The following is a 21,045-nucleotide window of genomic DNA, read 5'->3' on the forward strand; positions in this document are numbered from 1 at the left end:
TCCCTATTGCTAACTGGCAACTGGATTCCACTTGTTTCTCCTGCTTTGGACCCAAGGAATCTGGCCTCATTTCCAGCCTCTTGCTGGGCCTCTACTGGGCCAGATTCTTTGTCATCTGGTTCACAGGAAACACTCTCATGTCCTATGCCCTGAAAAACTCTGGCAATGCAGATGGACCGGCCTTCAGAGCAGTTATTCAGCCATCCATGGTCCTCTAGATTTCCTGGACAGAAGCAGACGGCAGACACGGGGCCCCCAAAAGGCATGCTTGTACCACTCAGGGTCACCAAGGGGACCCCTCCGAGTTCTTCTCAACAGAGAGAGATGGTGGAGCCTCCTCATCCAGCAACAGCTATTTCCACAGTGCTCTCTCTTCACAAGTATTTCTTCTCCTTCCCTTTCTCAATCCGCTTATATTCTCAAAGTGGGTCACAGGGTTCAGAGGTTATAGCATGGCTTCTCAGAAATTTCCTTGGAAATTCTTTATGGCAGTTTGGTGCCTCACTTTTAAGGCACTCTTGTAACTGCTATTGTAATGGAATGTCAACAACCGAAGTTTACCAAACACAACATATCAGGAAGTGGGTGTGATACATTTCCCCATTCAACAGGTGAAGAAACTGAAGCACAGAGAGATTAAGTAAAAAACGTTCTATGGGAACCTAAGAACTTTTGCTCCTGAGTTTGTAATCTTAACCACTAGGCTGGGCCCGTTGTAGAAAATTTCCAGATATTTGAAGGTAATACAGAGAAAGCTTTTCCCTGGTGCTTCAGACTGTAATGAATCCACCTGCACTGTGTAAGAGACCCAGGTTCCATTCCTGAGTCAGGAAGATCCCCTGGAGAAGGAAATGGCAACCCACTCCAGTTTTCTTGCCTGGAGAATCCCCAGGGACAGAGGAGTCTGGTGGGCTACAGTTCATGGGGTCACAAATCACTGGACATGACTGAGTGACTATCACACTAATACAATGTTATATTCAAAACAGAATATTAAAAAGCAGGTAGTGTGTCAGACTTGCAGAGTAAAACCTTTGCACAACATTTTTGGTTTTATTGCCTTAAAAGATACATCCTTGGGTTTCATTTCTGTAAGTGTGCCCCATAAAACATTAGGCCCACAGTTCCTTGAATCATTCAATGCATTTATTGCATGCTACAAAGGGAATTCTGTTCCTTTTGCAGATTTACAACCTATTACAGTGTTTCTAAGAAATCTTGTAGAAAAGAAAAGTATGATTTAACCCCAAATTATTTGACATTGGATTTTTTTGTTTGATTATTTTTTGGTAACACCAGTAATGTTCTTTGGAAGTTCCAAATAATTTGCTTTTGGGAATTTTGTAAAAGGTCTGTTGATTACTTCAGAGATGAGTGAAGGTGCATCTCCTAATTATATTTTCCCCTTCCTTTGGCTATAAAGAATGTTTAGTTTGCAATCACCTTTTGCAGTAACTTGACTGCAAGGTTTCCAAATGTGCGCTTTAAACCCAACCTAGAACTAAATCCCCTTATAAATAACTTTGAAAATAACAAAGCAGGAATGTATTAACATCAGTTTACCTAAGATGTAAGGTTTGGCATAGTGATTCTCAACATTGTCTGCACGTTAGAATCACCTAGAAAGCTTTTAAAACTCTGATGCTCAGGCCACTCCTGAGCATTAAAGCAGAATTAAATTAAAGCAGAATCTCTGGGAATAGGATCCAAGATTTGAACTTCCCACAGTCCATGTAGAAAGTAACCTAGATACTTCTTGTTTAGTCATTAAGTCGTATCCAACTCTTTTGCGACCCCATGGACTGCAGCCCATAAGACTCCTCTGTCCATGGGATTTCCAGGCAAGAATACTGGACTAGGTTGCCATTTCCTTCTCCAGGGGATTTTCCTGACTCAGGGATCAAACCTGCATCTCTTGCATTGGCAGGTGGATTCTTTGCCACCCACTCACCTGGGAAGCCCACCCTAGATACTTAGGTGAATCAAACTACCTCTTTAAAAAGAAGGTCAAATTATCTACCACCAACAGATTTGCTGAAATAAAATGGTTAAAACAACGTAAGATTTTCTTTAAAAAAAGAAAAACCTAAATGCATACTATTTAACACTTTTACATCATGGCAATTATCTAGGATATTCCTTGCTGAGGCTTTATAATTTATGACCTTTTGTGTAAGACCACTTTCATCATTTGGCTCTCATTTGTCAATTTGTATTTCCAAACTGTAGGCTACTGAAAATAAGGAAATTAGGCCAATATAGTTATGTTAATAGATGTAACATGCAGCTCATTTGAAAGAGAATGGCAATATATATTTTCATAAGTACTACATTATCCAACTCATTGACCAAAAATGTGTTAATGATGTAAAGCTAGTATTTTGAGTGTTTGAGAGGTCCGTTGATGGCAACTTAGAGATAAAAACCTACTTAACATGCATGAAACTGGAATAAATGACTGCACTGAATATATTTAAATTACCTTTAATGTCCTGTTTTTAGCAGCAAGTTTTACTCAAACTCATTGAATATTACTTCTAGGATTTAAATAAATCACCTGTACATTTTTGTTCATCGCAGCTCACACAATTCCTTGTCATTTTGTTTGGATAATGAGTGTAATTCTGTTTGCCAATTAAAAGAAAAACCATCAAGGCTGAAACAAGATGGCGGAGGAATAGGATGGCGAGACCACTTTCTCCCCCACAAATTCATCAAAAGAACATTTGAGCACTGAGTAAAGTCCATAAAACAACTTCTGAATGCTGGCAGAGGACATCAGGCACCCAGAAAAGCAGCCCATTGTCTTCAAAAGGAGGTAGGAAAAAACATAAATGACAAAAAGAGAGACAAAAGAAGTAGGGACGGAGTCCATCCCGGGAAGGGAGGCATGAAAAAGAGAAGTTTCTGAACACCAGGAAACACTCTCACAGGCGAGTCTGTGGCGAGCCTTGGAACCTCAGAGGGCAACACAACTGGGAGAAAAAGCGATAAATAATTAAACCTCACAGCGTACGAGTCCAAAGGTAACTCCCAGTGGAGAAGCAGAGCAGACGCCCGCATCTGCCATTAACAAGCGGGTCTGGGCAGGGAGGAGCTGGCTGAACTGCTTAGAGAGAGGACCGGGCCTGAATGCCGGGAGGGCAGTCTGGGGGAGCTGACTGGAGATAGCAGAGCAGACTGTGGGGTAGCTACCCCGCAAAAAGGCGAAGAGCCCTAACTTAAGACTCCGCCAGCCCCGCTCACAGAACAAAGGACTGAGCAGAGCTAGCTGACTGTGGATGCCCATCTCCCGCCAAGACAGGCAGGGGAGGGCAGCCAGAGCCAGAAGGGGGCAATCACAGCCCCAGAGAGGCATCCGATACCAAACTACAGGCAGGCTTCAGTGTTAACCAAGACTTTTTGGGTTTCTGGCTGGTTAACATCTGCCTGAGAAGGTGCGCCGGTTGTATACACAGAAAACCGAGCGGGAGGGACCGGGGAGGTGATAAGTCGCAGCGACTGTGCTCACCAAACACCTGGTCACTTGAGCTGCTCGGTCTGGGGAAGGCACAAAATGCAGGCCCAACCAAATCTGTGCCTTTGTGGAGTACCCAAGTAGCTGAACCTGAGTGGCTTAGACCTGGGACGTGCATGCAACCCAGTGCTGGCCTCAGACAGTTATTGACAGAGTAACTTAGAGCCTGTGCAGTGTAGACTGGGACAGCACACACGCCGTGAGCGGGGGCAAACCCAGTGTGGCCAGGACACTGCGAGAACTCCCCACAGACGCCAGAGATATTTGTCTGGAGTGTTCCTCCCTTCCCAGAACAGGACTGAACAAGTGAGCCTTAAAAAGTGTCCACCACCGCCCCCTAGAGTCAGGGTGGAAATTCAGTTCAGTTCAGTTAAGTTCAGTTCAGTCCCTCAGTCGTGTCCGACTCTCCGGGACCCCATGAATCACAGCACGCTAGGCCTCCCTGTCCATCACCAACTCCCGGAGTTCACTCAAACTCATGTCCACAGAGTCGGTGATGCCATCCAGCCATCTCATTCTCTGTCGTCCCCTTCTCCTCCCACCCCCAACCTTTCCCAGCATCAGAGTCTTTTCCAGTGAGTCAACTCGTCGCATGAGGTGGCCAAAGTATTGGAGTTTCAGCTTTAGCATCAGTCCTTCCAATGAACACCCAGGACTGATCTCCTTTAGAATGGATTGGTTGGATCTCCTTGCAGTCCAAGGGACTCTCAAGAGTCTTCTCCAGCACCACAGTTCAAAAGCACCAATTCTTCGGCGATTTTAGATACTGAAGAGACCAGCAAACAGAAGCTAAAACAGAGGGAACCACCTTGGAAATGACAGATTGAGAAGTCTAGAGGCTACTGCAAGAATAAGACTGAAAACCAGAGGCAAGAGGCTTAAGTATTAATTTATAGGATTAATAATTAATTAATTAATCTATATTAATCTATAGGAGCTCATCAAACACCTCCATACCTACACTGAAACCAAGCACCACCCAAGGGTCAACAAGTTCCAAAGCAAGACATACCATGCAAATTCTCCAGAAACACAGGAAAATAGCCCTGAACTTGAATATACAGGCTGCCCAAAGTCACTCCAAACCCACTGACATCTCATAACTTATTACTGGTCACTTCATTGCACTCCAGAGAGAAGAAATCCAGCTCCACCCACCAGAACACTGACACAAGCTTTCCTAACTAGGGAACCTTGACAAGCCACCCGTCCAACCTCACCCATAGCGAGGAAACTCTACAATAAAGAGAACTCCACAAACTGCCAGAAGATGGAAAGGCCACCCCAAAGACAGCAATATAAGCAAGATGAAGAGGCAGAGAAATACCCAGCAAATAAAGGAACAGGATAAATGCCCACCAACCCAAACAAAAGAGGAAGAGATAGGGAATCCACCTGATAAAGAATTCCAAATAATGATAGTGAAATTGATTCAAAATCTTGAAAGCAGATTGGAGTTACAGATAAATAATATGGAGATGAGGATTGAGAAGATGCAAGAAAGGTTTGATAAGGATCTAGAAGAAATAAAAAAGAGTCAATATACAATGAATAATGCAATAGATGAGATAAAAAACACTCTAGAGGGAACCAACAGTAGAATAATGGAGGCAGAAGAGAGAATAAGTGCGTTAGAAGATAGAATGGTAGTAATAAATGAAGCAGAGAGGAAAAAAGAAAAACAGAATTAAAAGAAATGAGGACAATCTCAGAGATCTCTAGGACAATTTTAAATGCCCCAACATCCGAATCATAGGAGTCCCAGAAGAAGAAGACAAGAAGAAAGACCATGAGAAAATATTTGAGGAAATAATAGTTGAAAATTTCCCTAAAATGGGGAAGGAAATAATCACCCAGGTCCAAGAATCCCAGAGAGTCCCAAACAGGATAAACCCAAGGCACAATACCCCAAAACACATATTAATCAAATTAACAAAGATCAAACACAAAGAACAAATATTAAAAGCAGCAAGGGAAAAGCAACAAATAACACACAAGGGGATTCCCATAAGGATAACAGGTGACCTTTCAATAGAAACTCTTCAGGCCAGGAGGGCATGGCAGGGCATACTTAAAGGCATGAAAGAAAATAACCTACAGCCCAGATTACTATACCCAGCAAGGATCTCATTCAAATATGAAGGAGAAATCAAAAGCTTTACAGACATGCAAAAGCTGAGAGAATTCACATCACCAAACCAGCTCTCCAACAAATGCTAAAGGACCTTCTCTAGACAGGAAACACAGAATGAGTGTATAAACTCGAACCCAAAACAATAAAGTAAATGGCAACAGGATTATACTTATCAATAATTACCTTAAATGTAAATGGGTTGAATGCCCCAACCAAAAGACAAAGGCTGGCTGAATGGATACAAAAACAAGACCCCCATATGTGTTGTCTACAAGAGACCCACCTCAAAACGAGGGACACATACAGACTGAAAGTGAAAGGCTGGAAAAAGATATTCCACGCAAATAGAGACCAAAAGAAAGCAGGAGTAGCAATACTCATATCAGATAAAATAGACTTTAAAACAAAGGCTGTGAAAAGAGACAAAGAAGGACACTACATAATGATCAAAGGCTCAATCCAAGAAGAAGATATAACAATTATAAATATATATGCACCCAACATAGGAGCACCGCAATATGTAAGACAATTACTAACAAGTATGAAAGGGGAAATTAACAACAATGCAATAATAGTGGGAGACTTTAATACCCCACTCACACCTATGGATAGATCAACTAAACAGAAAATTAACAAGGAAATACAAAAGTTAAACGATACAATAGACCAGTTAAACATAATAGATTATAGGACATTTCACCCCAAAACAATGAATTTCACCTTCTTCTCAAGTGCACACAGAACCTTCTCCAGGGTAGATAAATTCCTGGGCCATAAATCTAGGCTTGGTAAATTCAAAAAAATTGAAATCATTCCAAGCATCTTTTCTGACCACAATGCAGTAAGACTAGATCTCAATTACAGGAGAAAAACTATTAAAAATTCCAACATATGGAGGCTGAACAACACGCTGCTGAATAATGAACAAATCATTGAAGAAATCAAAAAAGAAATCAAAATATGCATAGAAATGAATGAAAATGAAAACACAACAACCCAAAACCTGTGGGACACTGTAAAAGAGGTGCTAAGGGGAAGGTTCATAGCAATACAGGCATAACTCAAGAAACAAGAAAAAAGCCAACTAAATAACCTAACTCTACACCTAAAGCAACTAGAAAAGGAAGAAATGAAGAACCCTAGGGTCAGTAGAAGGAAAGAGATCTTAAAAATTAGGGCAGAAATAAATACAAAAGAAACAAAAGAGACCATAGCAAAAATCAACAAAGCCAAAAGCTGGTTCTTTGAGAGGGTAAATAAAATTGACAAACCACTAGCCAGACTCATCAAGAAACAAAGGGAGAAAAAACAAATCAATAAAATTAGAAATGAAAGGGGAGAGATCACAACAGACAACATAGAAATACAAAGGACCATAAGAGACTATTATCAGCAATTATATGCCAATAAAATGGACAACTTGCAAGAAATGGACAAATTCTTAGAAAAGTATAACTTTCCAAAACTGAACCAGGAAGATATAGAAAGATATAGAAAAGATATAGAAAATCTATCTAACAGACCCATCACAAGCATGGAAATTGAACTGTAATCAGAAATCTTCCAGCAAACAAAAGCCCAGGTCCAGATGGCTTCACAGCTGAATTCTACCAAAAATTTAGAGAAGAGCTAACACCTATCCTACTCAAATTCTTCCAGAAAAATGCAGAGGAAGGTAAACTTCCTAATTCATTCTATGAGGCCACCATCACCCTCATACCAAAACCTGACAAAGATGCCACAAAAAAGGAGAACTTCAGCCCAATATCACTGATGAACATAGATGCAAAAATCCTTAACAAAATTCTAGCAATCAGAATCCAACAACACATTAAAAAGATCATACATCATGACCAAGTGGGCTTTATCCAAGGGATGCAAGGATTCTTCAATATCCGCAAATCAATCAATGTAATACACCATATTAGCGGATTGAAAAATAAAAACCATATGATTATTTCAATAGATGCAGAGAAAGCCTTTGACAAAATTCAACATCCATTTATGATCAAAACCCTCCAGAAGGCGGGAATAGAAGGAACATTCCTCAACGTAATAAAAGGTATATATGACAAACCCACAGCAAACATTATCCTCAATGGTGAAAAATTGAAAGCGTTTCCCCTAAAATCAGGAACAAGACAAGGGTGCCCACTCTCACCACTACTATTCAACACAGTTTTGGAAGTTTTGGCCACAGCAATCAGAGCAGAAAAAGACATAAAAGGAATACAAATTGGAAAAGAAGAAGTAAAACTCTCACTGTTCACAGATGACATGATCCTCTACACAGAAAACCCTAAAGACTCTACCAGAAAATTACTAGAGCTAATCAATGAATATAGTAAAGTTGCAGGATATAAAATCAACACACAGAAATCCCTTGCATTCCTATACACTAATAATGAGAAAATAGAAAGAGAAATTAAGGAAACAATTCCATTCACCATTGCAATGAAAAGAATAAAATACTTAGGAATATATCTACCTAAAGAAACAAAAGACCTATATATAGAAAACTATAAAACATTGGTGAAAGAAATCAGAGAGGACACTAATAGATGGAGAAATATACCGTGTTCATGGATTGGAAGAACAAATACTGTGAAAATGAATATATTACCCAAAGTAATTTATAAGTTGAATGCAATCACTATCAAGCTACCAACGGTGTTTTTCACAGAGATAGAACAAATAATTTCACAATTTGTATGGAAATACAAAAAACCTCGCATAGCCAAAGCAATCTTGAGAAAGAAGAATGGAACCGGGGGAATCAACCTGCCAGACTTCAGGCTCTACTACAAAGCCACAGTCATCAAGACAGTATGGTACTGGCATTAGACAGAACTATAGATCAATGGAACAAAACAGAAAGCCCAGAGATAAATCCATGCACCTATGGACACCTTATCTTTGACAAGAGAGGCAAGAATATTCAATGGAGAAAAGACAATCTCTTTAAAAGTGGTGCTGGGAAAACTGGTCAACCACTTGTAAAAGAATGAAACTAGAACACTCCCTAACACCATACACAAAAATAAGCTCAAAATGGATTGAAGATCTAAATGAAAGACCAGAAACTATAAAACTCCTAGAGGAGAACGTAGGCAAAACACTCTCTGACATAAATCACAGCAGGATCCTCCATGACCCACCTCCCAGAATATTGGATAAAAGCAAAAATAAGCAAATGGGACCCAATTAAAATTAAAAGCTTCTGCACAACAAAGGAAACTATTCAGTTCAGTACAGTTCAGTTGCTCAGTCGTGTCCGACTCTCCGCGACCCCATGAGTCACAGCACGCCAGGACTCCCTGTCCATCACGAACTCCCGGAGTTCACTCAAACTCATGTCCACAGAGTCGGTGATGCCATCCAGCCGTCTCATTCTCGGTCGTCCCCTTCTCCTCCCGCCCCAAACCTTTCCCAGCATCAGAGTCTTTTCCAGTGAGTCAACTCGTCGCATGAGGTGGCCAAAGTATTGCAGTTTCAGCTTTAGCATCAGTCCTTTCAATGAGTACCCAGAATTGATCTCCTTTAGAATGGACTGGTTGGATCTCCTTGCAGTACAAGGGACTCTCAAGAGTCTTCTCCAACACCACAGTTCAAAAGCATCAATTCTTCGGCGATCAGTTTTCTTCACAGTCCAACTCTCACATCCATACATGACCACAGGAAAAACCATAGCCTTGACTAGACGGACTTTTGTTGGCAAAGTAATGTCTCTGCTTTTTAATATACTATCAAGGTTGGTCATAACTTCCCTTCCAAGGAGTAAGCGTCTTTAAATTTCATGGCTGCAATCAGCATCTGCAGTGATTTTGGAGCCCCCAAAAATAAAGTCTGACACCGTTTCCACTGTTTTTCCATCTATTTCCCATGAAGTGATGGGACCAGATGCCATGATCTTTGTTTTCTGAATGTTGAGCTTCAAGCCAATCTTTTCACTCTCCTCTTTCACTTTCATCAAGAGGCTTTTGAGTTCCTCTTCACTTTCTGCCATAAGGGTAGTGTCATCTGCATATCTGAGGTTATTGATATTTCTCCTGGCAATCTTGATTCCAGCTTGTGCTTCTTCCAGCCCAGCGTTCCTCATGATGTACTCTGCATATAAGTTAAATAAGCAGGGTGACAATATACAGCCTTGACGTACTCCTTTTCCTATTTGGAACCAGTCTGTTGTTCCATGTACAGTTCTGACTGTTGCTTCCTGACCTGCATACAGGTTTCTCAAGAGGCAGGTCAGGTGGTCTCTTTCAGAATGTTCCACAGTTTATTGTGATCCACACAGTCAAAGGCTTTGGCATAGTCAATGAAGCAGAAATAGATGGTTTTCTGGAACTCTCTCGCTTTCTCCATGATCCAGTGGATGTTGGCAATTTGATCTCTGGTGCCTCTGCCTTTTCTAAAACCTGCTTGAACATCTGGGAGTTCACGGTTCACATATTGCTGAAGCCTGGCTTGGAGAATTTTGAGCATGACTTTACTAGCGTGTGAGATGAGTGCAATTGTGTGGTAGTTTGAGCATTCTTTCGCATTGCCTTTCTTTGGGATTGGAATGAAGACTGACCTCTTCCAGTCCTGTGGCCACTGCTGAGTTTTCCAAATTTGCTGGCATATTGAGTGCAGCACTTTCACAGCATCATCTTTCAAGATTTGAAATAGCTCAACTGGAATTCCATCACCTCCACTAGCTTTGTTCATAGTGATGCTTTCTAAGGCCCACTTGACTTCACATTCCAAGATGTCTGACTCTAAGTCAGTGATCACATTATCATGACTATCCTGGTCGTGAAGATCTTTTTTGTACAGTTCTTCTGTGTATTCTTGCCACCTCTTCTTAATATCTTCTGCTTCTGTTAGGTCCATACCATTTCTGTCCTTTATCGAGCCCATCTTTGCATGAAATGTTCCCTTGGAATCTCTAACTTTCTTGAAGAGATCTCTTGTTTTTCCTATTCTGTTGTTTTCTTCTATTTCTTTGCATTGATCACTGAGGAAGGCTTTCTTATCTCTCCTTGCTATTCTTTGGAACTCTGCATTCAGATGCTTATATCTCTCCTTTTCTCCTTTGCTTTTCGCTTCTCTTCCTTTCACAGCTATTTGGAAGGCCTCCTCAGACAGCCATTTTGCTTTTTTGCATTTCTTTTCCATGGGGATGGTCTTGGTCCCTGTCTCCTGTACAATGTCACGAACCTCCGTCCAGAGTTCATCAGGCACTCTATCTGTCAGATCTAGTCCCTTAAATCTATTTCTCACTTCCACTGTATAATCATAAGGGATTTGATTGAGGTCATATCTGAATGGTCTAGTGGTTTTCCCTACTTTCTTCAATTTAAGTCTGAATTTGGCAATAAGGAGTTCATGATCTGAGCCACAGTCAGCTCCTCCTGGTCTTGTTTTTGCTAACTGTATAGAGCTTCTCCATCTTTGGCTGCAAAGAATATAATCAATCTGATTTCGGTGTTGACCATCTGGTGATGTCCATGTGTAGAGTCTTCTCTTGTGTTGTTGGAAGAGGGTGTTTGCTATGACCAGTGCGTTCTCTTGGCAAAACTCTATTAGCCTTTGCCCTGCTTCATTCCGTGCTCCAAGGCCAAATTTGCCTGTTACTCCAGGTGTTTCTTGACTTCCTACTTTTGCATTCCAGTCCCCTATAATGAAAAGGACATCTTTTTTGGGTGTTAGTTTTAAAAGGTCTTGTTGGTCTTCATAGAACCGTTCAACTTCGGCTTCTTCAGCGTTACTGGTTGGGGCATAGGCCTGGATTACTGTAATATTGAATGGTTTGCCTTGGAAATGAACAGAAATCATTCTGTCGTTTTTAAGAGTGTATCCAAGTACTGCATTTCGGACTCTTGTTGACCATGATGGCTACTCCATTTCTTCTAAGGGATTCCTGCCCACAGTAGTAGGTATAATGGTCATCTGAGTTAAATTCACCCATTCCAGTCCATTTTAATTCACTGATTCCTAGAATGTCTATGTTCACTCTTGCCATCTCCTGTTTGACCACTTCCAATTTGCCTTGATTCATGGACCTAACATTCCAGGTTCCTATGCAATATTGCTCTTTACAGCACCGGACCTTGCTTCTATCACTGGTCACATCCACAACTGGGTATCAGTTTTGCTTTTGCTCCATCCCTTCATTCCTTCTAGAGTTACTTCTCCACTGATCTCCAGTAGCATTCTGGGCACCTACCGACCTGGGGAATTCCTCATTCAGTATCCTATCATTTTGCCCTTTGATAATGTTCATGGGGTTCTCAAGGCAAGCATACTGAAGTGGTTTGCCATTCCCTTCTCCAGTGGACCACATTCGGCTGTGGTCCATGTGATCAGATCAACTAGTTTCCTGTGGTTATGATTTCAGTGTGTCTGCCCTCTGATGCCCCCTCACAATATCTACCGTCTTAGTTGTGTTTCTCTTACCTTGGACGTGGGATGTCTCTTCATAGCTGGTCCAAGAAAGCGCAGCCGCTGCACCTTACCTTGGACGAGGGGTATCTCCTCAAGGCCGCCTCTCCTGACCTTGAATGTGGAGTAGCTCCTCTGGGCCCTCCTGCGCCCTCGCAGCCACCGCCTATTGGATGTGGGGTAGCTCCTCTCGGCTGCCGGCCCTGGCTTCAGGCGTGGGGTAGCTCCTCACCGTCGCGCCTCTTTGCGTGGTTGGTTGTGCCACGGCCAGCGTCTCTCACGTCTGTGCCGCCGGGCTGAAGGAAACTATAAGCAAGGTGAAAAGACAGCCTTCAGAATGGGAGAAAATAATAGCAAATGAAGCAACTGACAAAGGATTAATCTCAAAAATACACAAGCCACTCCTGCAGCTCAATTCCAGAAAAATAAACGACTCAATCAAAAAATGGGCCAAAGAACTAAACAGAGAATTGTCCAAAGAAGACATACAGATGACTAACAAACACATGAAAAGATGCTCAACATCACTCATTATCAGAGAAATGTAAATTAAAACCACAATAAGGTACCATTTCACGCCAGTCAGAATGGCTGTTATACAAAAGTCTACAAGCAATAAACGCTGGAGAGGGTGTGGAGAAAAGGGAACCCTCTTACACTGTTGGTGGGAATGCAAACTAGTACAGCCACTGTGGAGAACAGTGTGGAGATTCCTTAAAACCTGGAAATAGAACTGCCATACGACCCAGTAATCCCACTGCTGGGCATACACAGTGAGGAAACCAGAATTGAAAAAGACACATGTACTCCAATGTTCTTCGCAGCACTGTTTATAATAGCCAGGACATGGAAGCAACCTAGATGTCCATCTGCAGGCGAATGGATAAGAAAGCTGTGGTACATTTACACAATGGAATATTAGTCAGCCATTAAAAAGAATGCATTTGAATCAGTTCTAATGAGGTGGATGAAACTGGAGCCTATTATACAGAGGGATGTAAGCCAGAAAGAAAAACACCAATACAGTACATTAACACATATATATGGAATATAGCAAGAGGATAATGATAACCCTGTATATGAGACAGCAGGAGAGATACGGATGTGTGGAGCAGTCTTTCGGACTCTGTGGGAGAGGGCGAGGGTGGGATAATTTGGGAGAATGGATTGAAACATGTATAGTATCATATGTGAAACAAATCTGACGTGGTTGGGGGCTCCCCACCTCAACACTCTGTGGATTTAAGAATCCATTCCTTCTGGAGGTGTATAAATTAGCCTGGGATAGAACCTGCATGCTGAATTTACTAATTAAAAAATGAGAAACCAGAACTATAAAGGTGGCATAGAAATACAAGAATCTATTCTTAAGTAATCTTTTAAAACTTTGTACAGAGTTACAGATTTTACCATTTTTTATAAACTGGTATATGTAATTTAACCAGAACCAAAAGAAAATTAGTATTGTGTGAATTCTGAAGCACTTTCAACATGTTGTAGGAATAATGTGGACTTTCTTGGGTTTTAAACATTCATAAGTGAATGGTCTGTATCTCGTGCCTTTGTTGGCTTTCTGTGAGCTGTAGTTTCTGGGAAGTGAGCAGTTCTCATTCCTGTAACTCTTGTAATCCAGTCATTCATGTGCCTCCTTCATGAGGATTCAGTACGGCTGTGGTGTTGTTATCCCTCTGATAGGAACTCTAACTCGGTGTAAAGCCCCAAAGGTCTGTTACTTATTTTTATTTTATATTGTACTATATTTCATTTACAGTGTTGTGTTTGTTTCAGGTGTATAGCAAAGTGATACAGTCATATATATATATATATATATATATATATATATGAATTAACAAAAGCAGTTCCCGTCTTTTGATGGGGTGCTTATGGTTTATAATATAAATGGCATTATTTTGAGAGGGGGATAACTTAGGTATGGCATTGGGTTTTTTTTCTTTTTGTAGCCTGAGGCAGTTGTAAAATAACTTAATGTAATTTTTTACAACTGTGTATTCTATAGTATTTTTTCATTTGGTGAAATTTTAACTGTTAATGTTTTTTGGCATTGTGCTTTGTACCATTTATTAAATAAAAATTTAAAAAAAGAAGAAAAAAAAAGAAAAACCATCATGGGACTATATATCATCAAAGAATCTATAAACAATAAATGCTGGAGAGGGTACAGAGAAAAGGGAATGCTCCTACACTGTTCGTGGGGATGTAAACTGGTGTACTCACTATGGAAAACAGTATGGCATTCTCTTAAAAAACTAAAACTACAGCTACCACATGATCCAGTAATCCCACTCTTGTCTTTTGTCCCCAAAAGACACTCTCTAATTTGAAAAGACACATGTATCCTAATGTTCATAGCAGCACCATTTACAATAGCCAAGACATGGAAACAATCCAAGTACCCACCACACTGATTTATGAAGATATAAATGTCTTTATGAAGATATATATATTTATAAAATGGAACATTAATTATAAAACTAATGTTATATTGCCCTCCTCCAGGGGATCTTCCCAACCCAGGGACTGAACCCAGGTCTCCCATATTGCTGGCGGACTCTTTAGTGTCTGAGCCACCAGGGAAACCCAATTATAAAAAAGAATACACTAATGTCATTTGCAACAGCATGGGTGAGTCTAGATAATATACCAAGTGAAATAAGTCAGACATAGACAAATATGTAATATCACTTATTTGTGGAATCTAAAAATAATACAAAGGAATGTATATACAAAACAGAAGCAAATTCACAGATATAGGAAACAAACTTTTGGTTACCAAAAGGGAAAGTGAGGGTGGGGTGGGAGGGATAAATTAAGAGTATGGGATTAACAGATACAAACTGCTATACATAAAATAGATAAGCAACAGGATTTACTATATAACACAGGGAATTATATTCAATACCTTGTAATAGCCTTAATGCAAAATAATCTGAAAAAATACATATAACTGAATCACTTTGCTGTATACCTGAATAAACACGATATTGTAAATCAACTATACATCAATTAAAAATAAAAAAAATCATAGAGCTATAAAACCACAATGCCAGAATCATGTGATTTAATAAGAATAAACTAAGAGTAAATTCTTGGGATTTTCTTTCATAAAATCTCTGTTGCACACATTTTTTTGCTTTCTCCTTTGGTCCTTGCTCTTATCATGTATTATTTCTTGGTTCTATTTTTAGGGGGAAAAGCAATAATGATGGTTTCTATGTAGTGAGGGACTTCCAGGGTATCTTTGTGGTATCTTTAGGAAATGAAAATCTATTAGATATTTCTCCCTACAAGGCAGTAGAAGTGGCGAAAATGGGAAGGAGGAGATAGAAATGTAAAAAGTTGCTTGTTTTGGGATATTTGAACAAGGGTGAGGATGCAGAAGCAGTCTTGTTAGAGAGAATATAGATTTGTGTAAATAGAAGTACTTGCTATTCCACAGAGAGAAGCTAAAGGATTAGCAACAAGAGATGTTAACATTTAATCTCCTTTATACTTTTCAACGGAAAAGGCAATGGCAACCCACTCCAGACTCTTGCCTAGAAAAATCCCATGAACGGAGAAGCCTGGTAGGCTGCAGTCTATGGGGTCGCTAAGAGTCGGACACGACTGAACAACTTCCCTTTCCCTTTTCACTTTCATGCATTGGAGAAGGAAATGGCAACCCTCTCCAGCGTTCCTGCCTGGAGAATCCCAGGGACGGGGGAGCCTGGTGGGCTGCCGTCTATGGGGTCGCAAAGAGTCGGACATGACTGAAGTGACTTAGCAGCAGCAGCAGCATACTTATCAAAAATAGAGAAACTAAGGAATAAAGTAACTTTAGGTTCACATATATAGTGAAAAAGTCATTTGTAAGGTTCATAAATATGTACTGTCTTCTATGGAATCCTATTTAAACATCACCCGCCTAAAACGAATACATTTTAATTGGACTTTGATTGGCAGCGCCTTCCTTTTTTCCTTTGTGAAGGTGTGTTTCAACTAGCAATACCCAAGAGTGTGGCATTTTAAAAAGGGAAAAAGTAAGCAAAAACTATTACCTGGATCTGAACCCCAAGACACAGACAACTGTTTTGATTTAATTCTTAGTTGTAGTTTACTAGCCTAAAGGGCATCATTACACTGGTTTCCATTTTTAAAAAATAAAAATACATGGAACAGAAAGGGCTAGGAAGGGAATTTGGGCTCCAAAATCACTGTGGATGCTGATTGCAGCCATGAAATTAAAAGACGCTTACTCCTTGGAAGGAAAGTTATGACCAACCTAGATAGCATATTAAAAAGCAGAGACATTATTTTGCCAACCAAGGTCCATCTAGTCAAGGCTATGGTTTTTCCCGTGGTCATGTATAGATGTGAGAGTTGGACTGTGAAGAAAGCTGATCGCTGAAAAATTGATGCTTTTGAACTGTGGTGCTGGAGAAGACTCTTGAGAGTCCCTTGTACTGCAAGGAGATCCAACCAGTCCATTCTAAAGGAGATCGATCCTGGGTGTTCATTGGAAGGACTGATGCTAAAGCTGAAACTGCAATACTTTGGCCACCTCATGTGACGAGTTGACTCACTGGAAAAGACTCTGATGCTGGGAAGGATAGGGGGCGGGAGGAGAAGGGGACAACAGAAAATGAGATGGCTGGATGGCATCACCGACTTGATGGACATGAGTTTGAGTGAACTCCAGGAGTTGGTGATGGACAGGGAGGCCTGGTGTGCTGTGATTCACGGGGTTGCAAAGAGTTGGTCATGACTGAGCGACTGAACTGAACTGAACTGAACTGAGACTGAATCCTAAAAAATAATTTCTCTGTAAATACTAGGAACTAACCGGAGTTTCAGTTTCATCAACTGTCCGGGTAAAATGCCATTTGTCTCTGAGGTCCAAAATGCTATGAATTTATGAATTAGCTTAGAGCTAGGTAGAGCATATTTGCTAAAACCAATGGTGACATCTGGTGGCTAGATATGCTAATAACGGTTTTAACAGCCTTCCAGCTTCCCCAGGGCTTGGGAAAGCTGGTTGTTTAAAATGGCCTCCTTTTCCATTTGATGATATTTTAAGGGGCAGTTGGAAGTCTTTTTGTTCAGGTTTGGGCTTTCTGATTTATTATTGATAGTATGAGTTTAAAAAGTTATAATTAAGCAGGTGAATGAACAACTTATTTTTCAATTTTAGTGACAATTTTGGTAATCTTTTCTTTTAAATGCTATTAAAAATGCTCTAACTTCTGACTCTGAGCCACCTCTCTGACTCTTACTATGTTGCTGCCATGCAGTTGCTTGCAGTGCAGGCTGTTAAAAGATGAACTGAGGCACATTAAAAATTTTAAGAGTTTATCTGAACAAAAATCAGATTTCTTCAGGGACAAATAGTAACTATTCCTGGCAGTATGGAACAACCTCCTGGATGCAAAAGGCCTTCCAAAGGAAAGGAAGTGTGTTCCATTGTGTCCGACTCTTTGTGACCCCACTCCAAGTTTCTCTGTCCATGGGATTTTCCAGGCAAGAATACTGGAGTGGGTTACCATTCCCTTCTCCAGGGGATCTTCCCGACCCAGGGATCAAAACTGAGTCTCTGGCATCTCCTGCTTTGACAGACAGATTCTTTACCACAAAGTTATGTGGGAAGCTCCAAAGAGGATGCAGAAGATACTACCCTCCCAAGATCCAGAGGCAGTCCTGACCAAAGGCAATTCTTCTGAGAGACGGCAACACTCTGCAAGACCCCAGCATCCTGCATTTCTGTCTGCCCATATTTTGGGGCCCCTGCCACCTGACAGTTGCCAGATCTAGTTCTCAGGACACAAAGACAAGGCAAAGAAGAAAGCAAAAGGCAATAGGGACTTCCCTGGTGATCCAATGCTAAGACTGCTTCCACTGTAGGGGGCGGGGTTTCCTCCCTGGTCAGGGAACTAGAGCTCACATGTTGTAATGAAGACCCGAGGCAGCCAAATTTCAAAAAAAGGAAAGAAAGAATGACAAGGCAATGATCTCGTCTCTGAGAGAGAAGAGATCAACAACCACCGGGTACCCCAAAGCAAGTTCACAATTGTTAATCCCCTACCCCTCAATCTGCATTTGGGAAGGAAGAGTCAACGTGAAATTCTACCTTCCTTTCTTAACCTAGCACCACAGATAGAGATCTGAAGAGCTGACTGGTAAGAATTCTCCCAGGATTCTGCGTGCAGGACCTGCCACGGCCCCTAGGGTGGCCCGGAGGCTCTAACCCTGGTCAGGAGAAACTGAGGAGGAAAAAGAATTTTCGCTCTGCCCGTTGTGGCGAGTGCTTTGCTGAGACCCTTTTCCTCCAGGGCACCCGGGAGACGCTGAAGTTATGCAGGTGAAAAGTTCTTCGCTGCAGTCACCGTAATTCAAGGTTCTTTTCGATAAGGTTAACTTGCTTGCTCGGCCTTGAAGCCCAACTCAGTTCCCGGGAGGCCTCGAACTGGCCGCGGTCCGGCTTCAGGTGGACCGGAACCCGGCCTGGTTTCCCAGTCGGACCCAGGCTGACCCCCGACCCGGTCCAGCTTCCAGGTCGGAACCCGCTGGACTCCAGCGAGAAAAAGAGCCCCTCAAGAAAAGTTCGAGAACTCACGACACGCGACGCGGAAGCTGCTGAGCTCGGAGGAGGGACTCACTCACCACCTGCAAGAGAGCGGCGAGAACGAGGGGCCGTCGGGTGCTGACCCCTGCTCGCCGGTTGCTTCCCGGGCTCTCAGGAGTCTCCTCAGGTGCCCTCTGCGGAAGTCAGGGCCCTTAAAAGATAAACTGCTGCTGCTGCTGCTGAGTCGCTTCAGTCGTGTCCGACTCTGTGCGACCCCACAGACGGCAGCCCACCAGGCTCCACCGTCCCTGGGATTCTCCAGGCAAGAACACTGGAGTGGGTTGCCATTTCCTTCTCCAATGCATGCATGCCGAGGCGCTTCAGTCGTGTCCCGAATCTGTGCGACCCTATGGACAGCAGACCTCCAGGCTTCTCTGTCCACAGGATTCTCCAGGCCAGAATATTGAGGCATGTTAAAACTTCCGAGGGTTTTTTTTTTTTGAGCAAAAATCAATTGGAATCAGGCACTATTCCATCCAGCAGCTAGAAAGGAGCTCCGTGGATCCATGGACTTTTCGGGTGGCTCAGTGGTACAGAATGGCTGCAATGTGGGAGATCTGCTTTCGATTCCTGGATGGAGAAGATCTCCTGAGAAGGGTATGGCAACCTACTCCAGCGTTATTGCTTGGAGAATTCCACGGACTGAGGAACCTGGCAGGCTACAGTCCATGGAGTTGCAAAGAGTCAGGACACAACTTAGCGACTAAAACACCACCACCTAGGATCTATACAAAGTCAGATTTATCTAAGCAGAAGAGAGCAGTACCAAGGACGTTATATTAAGCAATAAAACTGTTGGGGTTGGTCACTGGGAGGTCACATTCCTTTATAGGGTAATAGAGGTCTGTCAGGTAGATTAGTGCTGACAGACCCTAGTTTGATAGGGGATTCCTGATTAACTGGGTTTAGACTCCATTTCTGGGAGAGCCAAAATTTGTAAATAAGTTACTTTTTGGTTTGGTGATGTGAGGTTTAACATTAGTGACTCCATTTGGGATCTGTTGTCTTGTTTTCATCAGGGCTTAAATTTAAAAATAAATTAACGTATTCTGTCACCTATTCAGCTCCCACTCTTGTGCCAACTCTGTGTGAACCAGGAGGGATTCAGAAACAAAAGCGCATCCCTTGACTATGGAAACCTCTGGTTTAGAACCTGTGTAGCTGACAACCCACTGGCCTAGATTTGGGGTCACTTTGAAATGCAGATGCAGCAGGGTAAGTCTTGATTTTTGCTTTGTTTGTCACTGTTTCCTGGTTTGCCTTTCATGGTGGTAAGGGCCTCAGCCCTGCCCCTGAATCCCTGTTCCTCTCAGAAAACCTTAATCTCTATACAAAGATTAATGAAGAGTGAGCACTTGCTTATGCTTACTATTTTCCCTCACATTTAATATTCATAACCTCTGATGTGTAAAACCTTAATATTCCCTTCAGTGCAGAGTGACAGCATCTGCAGCTTAGTCCTTTTCTGAACTATCTCATTGACTCAGAATTCCCACCTTTCCCAATCTTTGTCACAGTGCTCAGTTTTTCTTCTTTCATAGCATTTAGCATTATTTGCAGTGATCATCTTTATTAATTTATTTATAGCTATTTCCCCGCCCCCTAAGATATAGGATGAGAAACCTAAGACTCAGTATGTCTAAGACAATTTTCCTGGAACCTGAGGAAGGGGCAAAGTGAGGAACCTGACCTAGACTTCTAGACTTCCTAATCTGAGGTCTTTACCACACACTTGTGTGTATGTGTGCTAAGTTGCCTCAGCTGTGTCTGATTCTTTGTGACTCCATGGACTGTAGCCCATCAGGCTCCTCTGTCCATGGGATTCTCCAGGCAAGAACACTGGAGTGGGTTGCCACGCCCTCCTCCAGGGGATCTTCCCCACTCAGGGATTGAACCCACGTCTCTTAGTTTCCTGCACTGGCAGGCAGGTTCTTTTGCCACTAGCTCCGCTTGGGACACCTACCACACACCCAAACTGCCATAATTCCTGAATAGGTGACACCCTCCTTATCCTCTTCAGCTCCTCCTCAATTACTCTTTGTAGTTTCTGGGATGTTTGTGGACAAGAAAGCCGACTCAACAAGAGAGAATGTGAAGGATGCCTCTCTCCCATCTGTATCCTTGTTCACTGTGGCTTAGGAATCAGGAAGTGGTGTCATAGGCAGGTATATATTCGGTTTAGTTCTCTCAGAAACACTGACAGGTGGTGCGAACAGAAATCTGAATTATTTATCAATGACTGTAGGAAAATATTTACTCTGGGAACTCTTACCATTTTATTCTTGATTCATTTATAGTCCACTATTTAGAGCTGCAGTTGACTTTGCTATCATTTATTCACTTGGGCATTGAGCC

The 21,045-nt window shown here is 41.8% G+C and overlaps 2 long non-coding RNA genes across 5 annotated transcripts in view; one reads left to right on the plus strand and one right to left on the minus strand.

Annotated features, from left to right (window-relative positions):
* LOC148778297 (uncharacterized) overlaps positions 1-21,045 on the minus strand; it is a 117,485-nt gene that overhangs the window by 25,271 nt on the left and 71,169 nt on the right. For 3 of the 4 annotated variants that reach the window (XR_016036713.1, XR_016036712.1, XR_016036714.1), the window contains one exon: positions 12,189-12,380. This is a non-coding gene — a long non-coding RNA (uncharacterized LOC148778297). Of the gene's footprint in view, positions 1-12,089; positions 12,381-21,045 lie in introns of all 4 variants that reach the window. The other variant, XR_016036715.1, reaches the window with a different exon arrangement.
* The window catches only part of LOC148778299 (uncharacterized), a 42,988-nt gene continuing 39,287 nt past the window's right edge, over positions 17,345-21,045 (plus strand). Inside the window, exons 1-2 of the long non-coding RNA XR_016036717.1 lie at positions 17,345-19,287; positions 19,755-19,905. This is a non-coding gene — a long non-coding RNA (uncharacterized LOC148778299). The remainder of the gene's footprint in view (positions 19,288-19,754; positions 19,906-21,045) is intronic.

This window comes from Moschus berezovskii, chromosome 3 (genome assembly GCF_049115385.1).
Source record: "Moschus berezovskii isolate FMDL1 chromosome 3, NW_MosBer_1.0, whole genome shotgun sequence".
NCBI lineage: Eukaryota > Metazoa > Chordata > Mammalia > Artiodactyla > Moschidae > Moschus > Moschus berezovskii.